At 42.4% G+C, this 10665-nt stretch overlaps 1 pseudogene; it reads left to right on the top strand.

Annotated features, from left to right (window-relative positions):
- The first annotated feature begins 1107 nt into the window (after window positions 1-1107).
- LOC100592942 lies at window positions 1108-9756 on the top strand (annotated as a pseudogene).
- The last annotated feature ends 909 nt before the right edge of the window (window positions 9757-10665 follow it).

The following is a 10665-nucleotide window of genomic DNA, read 5'->3' as shown; positions in this document are numbered from 1 at the left end:
TAGTGTAATTAATATGTGTATACTTTCAACCCACTTTTCATATGTTTATTTATGTGTATATCCATGAAAATACACAGCGTCGTTTTACATTTTCATAAAGAGAATTATGCTACAAGTCTCATTCTGTTTCTTACTTTTTTCACTCAGTACTGGGTTTTGGAGACCTATCCATGTGGCTCTATGTAAATCTAGCTTATTACTTTTAATTGTTTTGTAATTTTCCATTCTATGAATATACAACAGTTTGCTTACCCCATCCCATGGTGATGAACACCTGGATTGCTTGCAATTCCTCACTATCACAAACGATGCTGCAATGAACAACCTCAACTATATTTCCTTAGGACTTGTGTGAGAATTTCTCTGGAATATATGCCCAGAAGCAGGATTGCTGGGTTGTAGGGTATTCACATACTTAATTTCATGGTTTGGTACTGCCAAACTCTCTCTGGAATACCCATACCAGTTTACATTCCAACTCATGGTTGTCCTTTTCCTTGCATCCTCATCAGCCCTTGATAATATCTGACTTTCTACCTGTTACCATTGCTGTAGTGACTTCTCACCATTATTTTAATTTTCATTTCTCAAATCATTAGCAGGGATAAAAATCTCTTGATATATTCAAATCTTCCCTTGTGTAAACTCAAGTTTCCCCTTCTGTAACTTATTCTTCATATCCTATGCCCATTTTCCTATTGCATTTACTATCTTCTTTTTCTATTTATTGTTCTTTTGTCAGGTTTGCATACCACAAACATATTCTCCTAATCTATCATCCTTCTGTTAGTTTTGTAATATTTCTGGCTTATTTGTGTTGCTGGCTCCAGATTCAAAGCCGTGAAAAGATTAGTCAGTCCTTGTTGCCTCGTGGTCAGGGAAAGGAAGTATCTGACCACCATCAGTTTCCATAGTAGGAAGTGGGATCCTGCCTCTCACCAAGACTCTAGAGGGAAATCCCCCAAAACAGGATGAAAGGATGTTTGGGAGCACTAGAGTTCATTCCTTTGGTTGTCTAACATCCACATATACTCTTCCTCACATACTTACACTTTGAAAAAATGTTTCCACTGAATACAGTGCAAATATACCTCATATAAACCAAACATGCACCCATCCCCTTTCCAGAGTGAGAAAACCAAAAACATAAATTAGAATGCTTTCAGGGGCAAGCAATAGAAAACCTAACAAACTGTCTTGAATAGTAAATGCAATTCATTGGCTTACTTAACTGAAGAGTCCACGGGCAGGGAGACTTCAGGCATGGCATGATCCGGAATATGGTTCCATTTCTGTGATTCTCTTGGCTCTGCCTCCTCCGTTTTTCAGCTCCATCCTCAGGTAGGCCTTCCACATGTTCACAAGATGGCTAACAGCAGCAACCAGGCTACATGCTTCTTTATTTTCACCCAAGGGAAGATAGGTCATCTCCTCCCTCAAATGCTGAATAAAAGTCCTAAGCCTCATTGTGATTGGGTCATCCCTGAACCAGTCATCACTGTGGCTAGGAGGGTGAAATTACTCAGATCAGTTTATACCAATAAAGGCCTACACCTAGAGCTGGTGGTGGGGTCAATCCCACTCACATCCCATAGTTGTTATACAGCGGGAGAGGAGTGGAATGGATGCTGCAGAACAACTACAATGTCCACTACAAGGGAATAAACTAAGAAAGAGGAAGATATGGGGTCCAAGAAAGATTGGGTTTGTGTTAGGCCATTCTTGCATTGCTACCAAGAACTACCTGCGACTAGGTAATTCATACAGAAAAGAGGTTTAGTTGGCTCATGGTTCTGCAGGTTTTACAGAAAGCATGGTGCTGGCATCTGGTTGGCTTTTAGAGAGCCCTAAGGTAGCTTACAATTACGGCAGAAGGCAAAGGAGAAGCAGGCGTGTCACATGGTGAAAGCAGGAGCAAAAGAGAGTGGGGGAGTGGGGTGCCACACACTTTTCATGGACCAGATTTCCCAGTAACTCACTCACTATTGCAAAGACAGTACTGAACCATGAGAGATCGGCCTCCATGACTGAAACATCTCCCACCAGGCCCCACCTCCAGCATTCAACATGACATTTGGGTGAAGACAAATATCCAAACTATATCAGAGTCCAACCTAGAAGAATAATGAAGAGACGTCCCAGGACGACAGCTGTGCCACAGGCCTACAGAGCAATCAGTCCAGATTGGAACAGGAAGATGGAGGACTCCAGGAAGAAGGTATCTGGGAAAAAGAGGGATTCAAATTATTTTATACTTTCCTTGAGAATTTGGAATAACTTTAGTTGATAAAGTCAGACAATGCAAGGAAGAAAAGAAAGACAATTAGAAACTCCAGGGGAAAAAAACTGTACAAGAAAAGAAATATAGGCCAGGCATGGTGGCCCACATCTGTAATCCCAGCATTTTGGTAAGCCGAGGCAGGTAGGTAACTTGAGCCCAGAAGTTTGAGACCAACCTGGGCAATATGGAGAAACCCTGTCTCTACAAAACTACAAAAAAAAAATTAGCTGGGCATGGTGACACACCCTGGTAGTCCCAGCTACTCGGGAGGCTGAGGAAGGAGGATCTCACCTGAGCCCCAGGGATCGAGGTTGCAGTGAGCTGTGATCTTGCAGCCGACTGCACGCCAGCCTGGGGGACAGAGCAAGACCTTGTCTCAAAAAAAAAAATTAAAAAAAATAAATAAATAATTATACTATGCTAATTGGATCTTTCTGGAACAATATTTATATCATCACAATAGTGTAAACACTTATCAACCCCAGATTATGCAGCTATTTTAACAATTTCATTTTTGCTATTCATGTGAAACTGCTGCCTGGAATTTTTATTCTCCTGTAACCATCCTATATTATTCCTGTCTCAGGATGACATAATTATGGTTATAAACAGGATATAAATTATTTTTTTATTTTTATTATTTTTATTTTTATTTTTTTTGAGACGGAGTCTCACTCTGTCACCCAGGCTGGAGTGCAGTGGCGCGATCTCGGCTCACTGCAAGCTCTGCCTCCCGGGTTCACGCCATTCTCCTGCCTCAGCCTCTCCGAGTAGCTGGGACTACAGGCGCCCGCCACCACGCCCGGCTAATTTTTTTTGTTATTTTTAGTAGAGACGGGGTTTCACCGTGTTCTCGATCTCCTGACCTCGTGATCCGCCCACCTCGGCCTCCCAAAGTGCTGGGATTACAAGCGTGAGCCACCGCGCCCGGCCAGGATATAAATTATTGACCTTCGGGCCGGGTGCGGTGGCTCACGCCTGTAATCCCAGCACTTTGGGAAGTTGAGGTGGGTGGATCACCTGAGGTCTGAAGTTTGAGGCCAGCCTGACCAACATGGTGAAACCCCGTCTCTACTAAAAATACAAAAAAATTAGCTGAGCCTGCTCTCAGGCGCCTATAATCCCAGCTACTTGGGAGGCTGAGGCAGGAAAATCACTTGAACCCAGGAGGGGAAGGTTGCAGTGAGCCGAGATCATGCCATTGCACTCCAGCCTGGGTAACAAGAGCAAAACTCAGGCTCAAAAGAAAAAAAAGTATTAACCTTGTTAATATAAAAGTAAAAGTACAGATGGCAGAAGTTAAGATATAGAAAGGAGAATATAAGTCTATTAGTTAAAGGCACAAAGGTAAGGAATAGAGAATATGTAATTAGTGACATGGCTACATTGGGGAAATGAGAAGAGGGCATTTGGGTGGTATAAATAACAGGAAGTCAGTAGATAATGACTAAAATTGATAAATAAGTTAATAAATAGAAAAATCTGTATATATTTAGAGATAAGATAATTACCAGAAAAAAACAATAAAACAAACAAAGACTAGTAGATTTCCAGGTCAAGAAGACAGATTTATCACGTGTTTATCTCCACTTCCTCCTGAGACCCTGCTAAAAATGATCATAAATAAATTTTATTTTTATTTACTTATTTTTTATATTTTTGAGACGGAGTCTTGCTCTGTCTCCCAGACTGGAGTGCAGTGGAGCGATCTCAGCTTGCTGTAAACTCCGCTTCCCGGTTCAAGTGATTCTCCTGCCCCAGCCTCCCGAGTAGCTGGGATTACAGGTGTGAGCCTCCACACCCGGCTAATTTTTGTATTTTTAGTAGAGATGGGGTTCACCATGTTGGCCAGGCTGGTCTTTAACTCCTGACCTCAGGTGATCTGCCCACCTTGGCCTCCCAAAGTGCTGGGATTACAGGCATAAGCCACCGCACCCAGCCATAAATAAATTTTAAAAAAGGTAAAAAAAACACAATGATGACAATGGGAGCAGGTTCATCAGCAGAAGAGAGATTTCATCTAATTTCTGGATGATAGGATGTAAATGGAGGAATGGTGACTGATGGAGCATGGTGGAGGAAGCCACAGCCTGGGGTAAGCATGGAGGTGATGCTTCAGAGGAAGGAGTTGCTCTTTCTCTGCAGGAGCCTGGAGTGTCTTGGTCTTGACAATGCCAGGTATGATGAAGGGTGGGAGTGAGATGTGGGGCTGAAAACAGGGATTTTAATTGAAAGGCTATATAGAAAACTGTCAACTCATCCCTTTGTGTACAATTTACAGCAGCCAGGTGTCTACCTGTTAGGCAAAAATTGTAGAGTTCTTTTCTAATGAAACTGAACAACCTTAGAGAAAAGACCATGGCATTTGGCATTCGGAGAGTCTGCAGTATAATAGTCAGATCCCTAATTATACTTAAAAAAAAGACACCGGTTGCCTAGCCCTGTCCCCATGCACAGAGCTTCCAATGAGATTTTTATTGCTGCATTCTTAAATATCAGCCAACAACCACTGATCGGCAAGCATTTGAGAAAAGACTGCAACATCAAAGACAGAGACCAAAATAAGCAAACAGGAAAGAATAATCCCAAAAGGTTTCAACTACATGACATTCTGGAAAAGGTAAAACTATGGCGACAGTAAAAAGATCCGCTCCCCAGGCCCTTGCAGTCTGGGCTTATGATGGGAGAGGCCGCCTCTAGGAGCCCTGAAATGCCTTTAGGGTCATTATTCCATTGTGTTGATGAATAATACCTGATTTCCTTTGTGATGGGGCCAGCCATACTAATTTCCTTATCAAACAGTAAACTGGGGGCTGGGTGAAGTGGCTCATGCCTGTAAACCCAGCACTTTGAGAGGCCGAGGTGGGTGGATCACTTGAGGTCAGATGTTCGAGACCAGTCTGGCCAACGTGGTGAAACCCTATCTCTACTAAAAATACAAAAATTACCCTGATGTGTTGGTGCGTGCTGTAATCCCAGGTACTTGGGAGGCTGAGCCAGCAGAATCACTTGAACCTGGGAGGTGGAGATTGCAGTGGGCCGAGATAGCACTGCTGCACCCTGGCCTGGGTGACAGAGCAAGACTCCATCTCAAAAAAAAAAAAAAAAAAAAAAAAGCAACAGTAATCTGGCCTTACCCTTATTATCTCCAATCAGGCTTTCTCATTTCTTTTTCAATATGGATAGGCTGAAAAGTTTCCAAATTTTTAAGTTCTGCTTCCATTTTGATTAACAATTCCATTCTTAAATCATTTCTCTCTTCTCTCATTTGACTATAACCAGGCAAAAGGAACAGGTTGCTCCTTCAACACTCTGCTTAGAATTAGCTTCAGCTAGTCATGGAAGAGTGAGTAGAATGGTGATTGGGCATTGGGAGATATTGATCAAAGAAAAAAATTTTCATTTAAACAGGAGGAATAGGTTCAATAGATCTATGGTACAACATAATGACTATGGTTAACAGCAATGTATTGTATACTTGGAAATCACTAAAGGAGTAGATTTTAAGTGTTCTCACCACACACAAAAATGGTAAGTATGTGAGGTAATACATATATTCATTAGCTAGTTGTAGCCATTTCACAATGTATACATATTTTGAAACATCAGGATGTACTCCATAAATGTTTCTATTTTTATTTGTCAATTTCAAAAAAAAAGAAATGGGCTGGGCGTGGTGGCTCACACCTGTAATCCCAGCACTTTGGGTGGCTGAGGTGGGTGGATCACGAGGTCAGGTGTTTGAGACCACTGGCCAACATAGTGAAACTCCATCTCTACTAAAAATACAAAAAATTAGCCAGGTGTGGTGGCGGGCACCTGTAATCCCAGCTACTCGGGAGGCTGAGGCAGGAGAATCTCTTGAACCTGGGAGGCGGAGGTTGCGGTGAGCCGAGATCGCGTCACTGCACTCCAGCGTGGGTGACAGTGCGAGACTCTGTCTCAAAAAAAAAAAAAAGAAAAAGAAATGGCATCAGCTAAATATCCAATTTCATTGCTCACAAGTTCTAACTTCCATGGAACACTAGGACATGGACATTGTGGAATGATTATATCAAGCTAATTAACATACCCATCACCTAGCACATTTATCATTTTTGTAGTGAAAACATTTAAAATCTATTTTTTAAGCAATTTTGGAATATACAATACATTATTATTAACTATAGTCACTATGCTTTGCAATAGATATTGAAAATTTATTACTTCTAACTGAGACCTTATACTCTTTGATCAACATCTCCCCATTCCCCACCTTCACTCATCCACTCCCTGATAACCACCATTCTACTCTCTACTTCTGTAAGTTGGATTTTTTGGTTCCACATATAAGGAAGATCATGTAATATTTATCTTTCCATGACTGGTTTTTTTCACTTAGCATAAATGAAGGTATGTTCCTTCTATGCATAATTAGTTCAGAATTTTTATCATTAAGGGATGTTGAATTTTATTAAATGCTTTTCTGCATCTATTAAGATGACCATATTTTTTTCCATCATTCTATTGGTGTTATGTATCACATTTATTGATTTGCATATGTTGAGCTTTCCTTGCATCCCTGGAATAAATCCCATTTGATTATGGTGTATTCTCTTTTTGATGTGTTATTGGATTTGGTTTGCTTGTATTTTATTGAGCATTTTTTGCTTATGTGTTCATCATGGATATTGGCCTGTAGCTTTCTTTTTTGTTGTGTTTATGCCTGATTTTTGAATTAGAGTAATGCTAGTTTCATAGAATAAATTCTGTTTAACATTTTAAGAATCATTTGAGAAGAATTGGTATTACTTCTTTATATGTTTGGTAGAATGTGGCAGTGAAGCTGTTCAGACCTGGGATTTTCTTTCTTAGAAGACTTTTTATTACTGATGTAATCTCATTGCTCATTATTGGTATGTTCAGGTTTTTTCTTCTTGATTCAATCTTGGTAGGTCATTTGTGTCCAAATATTTATCCATTTCTTCTAGGATTTTCAGTTTGTTAGCATATGGTTGTTCATAATAGACTCTATGATCTTTCGTATTTCTGTAGTATCCATTGTAATAAATCCTCTTTGTTTCTGATTTTGTTTATTTAGGTCTTTTTTTTTTTTTTTTTTTGGTTAGTCTAGCTGGCAGTTTATCAATTTTATCTTCTCAAAAAACCTTTTCAAATTAGGAGGGCAGAGGAAGATGGTGGAATAGAAGCCTACACCATTCTTCCCCCGACCCCAACTGGAAAACCAAATTTTAACAATTATCTACATACCGAAAAGCACCATCACAAGAACAAAAAATCAGGTGAGCAATCACAGTACCTGGATTTAGCTTCATATCTCTGAAAGAGGCATTGAGCAGGGCAGGACAGACAGTCTTGAATTGCCGACACCACACCTCTCCCATCCTCTGGCAGTGTCTGTGTGGTGCAGAGAGAGAATCTGTGTACTTTGGAGAGGGAGAGTGAAGCAGACTGGGACGACTTTACATTGAACTCAGTGCTGCCCTGTTGTAGCAGAGAATAAAGCTGTACTAGGCTCAGCCAGCACCTGCACATGGAGGAAGCATTTGGACCAGAGGGAAGTCAGCCATCTGAGTGGTCAGAACTTGAGTTTCTCAGCAAGCCTCACCACCATGGGCTGAAGTGGTCTGGGGTCCTAGGTAAACTTGAAATGCGGTCTAGGACACAGGAACTGCCATTCCTAGGCAAATCCTAGTGTCCGGCTGGGCTTAGAGCCAGGGAGACACCAGCTGGGGTCGCTAAGGGAGTGCTTGTGCCATTCCTCCCCCAACCCTAGGCAGTGCAGCTCAAGGCAATGAAAGTGACTCCCTCCTGTTTAAGGAGAGGAGACTGAAGAGTAAGCAGGACTTTGTCTTGCATCTTGGATACCAGCTCAGCCGCAGTAGGACAGGGCATTGGACAGAGTTGTGAGGCCCCCATTCTGGGCCCTAACTCCTGAATGACATTTCTAGATACATACTGGGCCAAAAGGGAACCCAGTGCCTTGAAGGGAAGGACCCAGTCCTGCAGGATTCATCATGTGCTGACTAAGCCCTCAGGCCCTGAATAACCAGCAGTAATATGCAGGGAGTATGCTGTGGGCCTTGACCTCTGAGATGTACTGGCTTCAGGTGTGACCCAGCACATTCCCAGCTGTGAAGGCTAAGGTGAAAGACTCCTTCTGTTTGAGACGAGCAGAGGGAAAAGTAAAGGAGACTTTGCCTTGAACTTTAGGTACCAGCTCAGCTACAATGAGGTAGAACAACACGCAGGCTCTTGGGTTCCCTGAGTCCAGGCCTAGGCTCTTGGACAGCATTTCTGGACCTGCTTGAAGGGTAAGTCCCAGGCCAGGCAGCGTTCACCAAAAGCTGACAGAAGAGCCCTTGGGCTTTAATTGAATACCAGTCAGAATGGCTATTATTAAAAGGTCAAAGGCTGGGCATGGTGGCTCACGCCTGTAATCCCTACACTTTGGGAGGCCGAGGCAGGCGGATCACTTGACGTCAGGAGTTCCAGACCAGCCTGACCAACATGGAGTAACCCCGTCTCTATTAAATCACGAAATTAGCTGGACGTGGTGGCACATGCCTGCAATCCCAGATACTCTGGAGGCCGAGGCAGGAGAATCACTTGAACCTGGGAGGCGGAGGTTGCGGTGAGCCAAGATTGCACATTGCACTCCAGCCTGGGCGACAAGAGCGAAACTCCGTCTCAAAAAAAAAAAAAAAAAAAGCTGCACAGCAAAGGAAACAATCAACAAAGTGAAGAGACAATACACAGAATGGGAAAAAATACTTTTGCTAACTACCCATCTGAGAGGGAATTGATTACCAACCAGAATAAACAAGGAGCTCAAACAACTGTATTGGAAAAAAATCTAATACTCCAATCAAAAAATGGGCAAAAGAGTTGAATAGGCATTTCTCAAAAGAAGACATACAAATGACAAACAGGCATATGATAAGGTGCTCAATATCACTGACCATCAGAGAAATGCAAATCAAAACTATAGTGAGATATTATCTCACTTCAGTTAAAATGGCTTTTACCCAGGCGGAACCAAGATTGCTACGGTTGCTGTTTGCGGTGGTCTAGGGAGGAAGAAGTTGACACACCTGGTAACGGCTGCTGTCAGCCTTACACATCCCGGGACTCCCACGGTGCTTTCGAGAAGGGGTTGTTCACAATATAAACAGGTATCCAGCATTGAGGACCTGCCCACTCCAATGGAAAACCCTTATAAAGAATCTCTTAAGAAATGTATCTTGCGTGGAAAGCATGTAAATTATAAGAATGCACAGCTTTTGTCCCAGTTTGTTTCTCCATTTACTGGATGCATTTATGGAAGGCACATTACAGGTCTTTGTGGGAAGAAACAGAAAGAAATCACAAAAGCAATTAAGAGAGCTCAAATAACGGGGTTTATGCCAGTTACATACAAAGATCCTGCATATCTCAAGGACCCTAAAGTTTGTAACATCAGATATCAGGAATAAATTCTATCACGTTACCATCAATAAACTTATTTTACAGTAAAAAAGAAAAATGGCTTTTACCCAAAAGTCAGGCAATAACAAATGCTGGTGAGGATGTGGAGAAAAGGGAACACTAATACACTGTTGGTGGGAATGTAAATTAGTACAACTACTAAGGAGAACAGTTTGGAGGTTTCTCAATAAAACTAAAAATAGAGCTGCCATGATCCAGCAATCTTACTGCTGGGTCTATACCCAAAAGAAAGGAAATCAGTATATCAAAGAGTTATGTGCACTCTCATGCTTGTTGCCCCACTGTTTACAATAGCTAAGATTTGGGAACAACCTAAGTATCCATCAACAGATGAATGGATAAAGAAAATATGGCCAGGAGCGGTGGCTCACGCCTGTAATCCCAGCACTTTGGGAGGCCGAGGCAGGCGGATCACAAGGTCAGGAGATCGAGACCATCCTGGCTAACACGGTGAAACCCCGTCTCTACTAAAAATACAAAAAAAAAAAAAATTAGCCGGGTGTGGTGGCGGGTGCCTGTAGTCTCAGCTACTCGGGAGGCTGAGGCAGGAGAATGGTGTGAACCCTGGGGGGCGGAGCCTGCAGTGAGCCAAGATTACACCACTGCACTCCAGCCTGGGTGAAAGAGCGAGACTCCGTCTCAAAAAAAAAAAAAAGAAAAGAAAATGAAAATGTGAGCTGGGCGCTGTGGCTCATGCCTGTAATCACAGCACTTTGGGAGGCTAAGGTGGGCAGATCACCCGAGGTCAGGGGTTTGGGACCAGCCTGGCCAACATGGTGAAACCCAGTCTCTACTGAAAATATAAAAATTGGCCAGACGTGGTGGCGGGTGCCTGTAATCCCAGCTACTCGGGAGGCTGAGGCAGGAGAATTGCTTGAACCTGGGAGGCAGAGGTT

Source organism: Nomascus leucogenys, chromosome X (assembly GCF_006542625.1).
Source record: "Nomascus leucogenys isolate Asia chromosome X, Asia_NLE_v1, whole genome shotgun sequence".
Lineage (NCBI taxonomy): Eukaryota > Metazoa > Chordata > Mammalia > Primates > Hylobatidae > Nomascus > Nomascus leucogenys.
The sequence above is the reverse complement of the archived record's forward strand: the minus strand, read 5'-3'. Positions and strand labels throughout refer to the sequence as shown.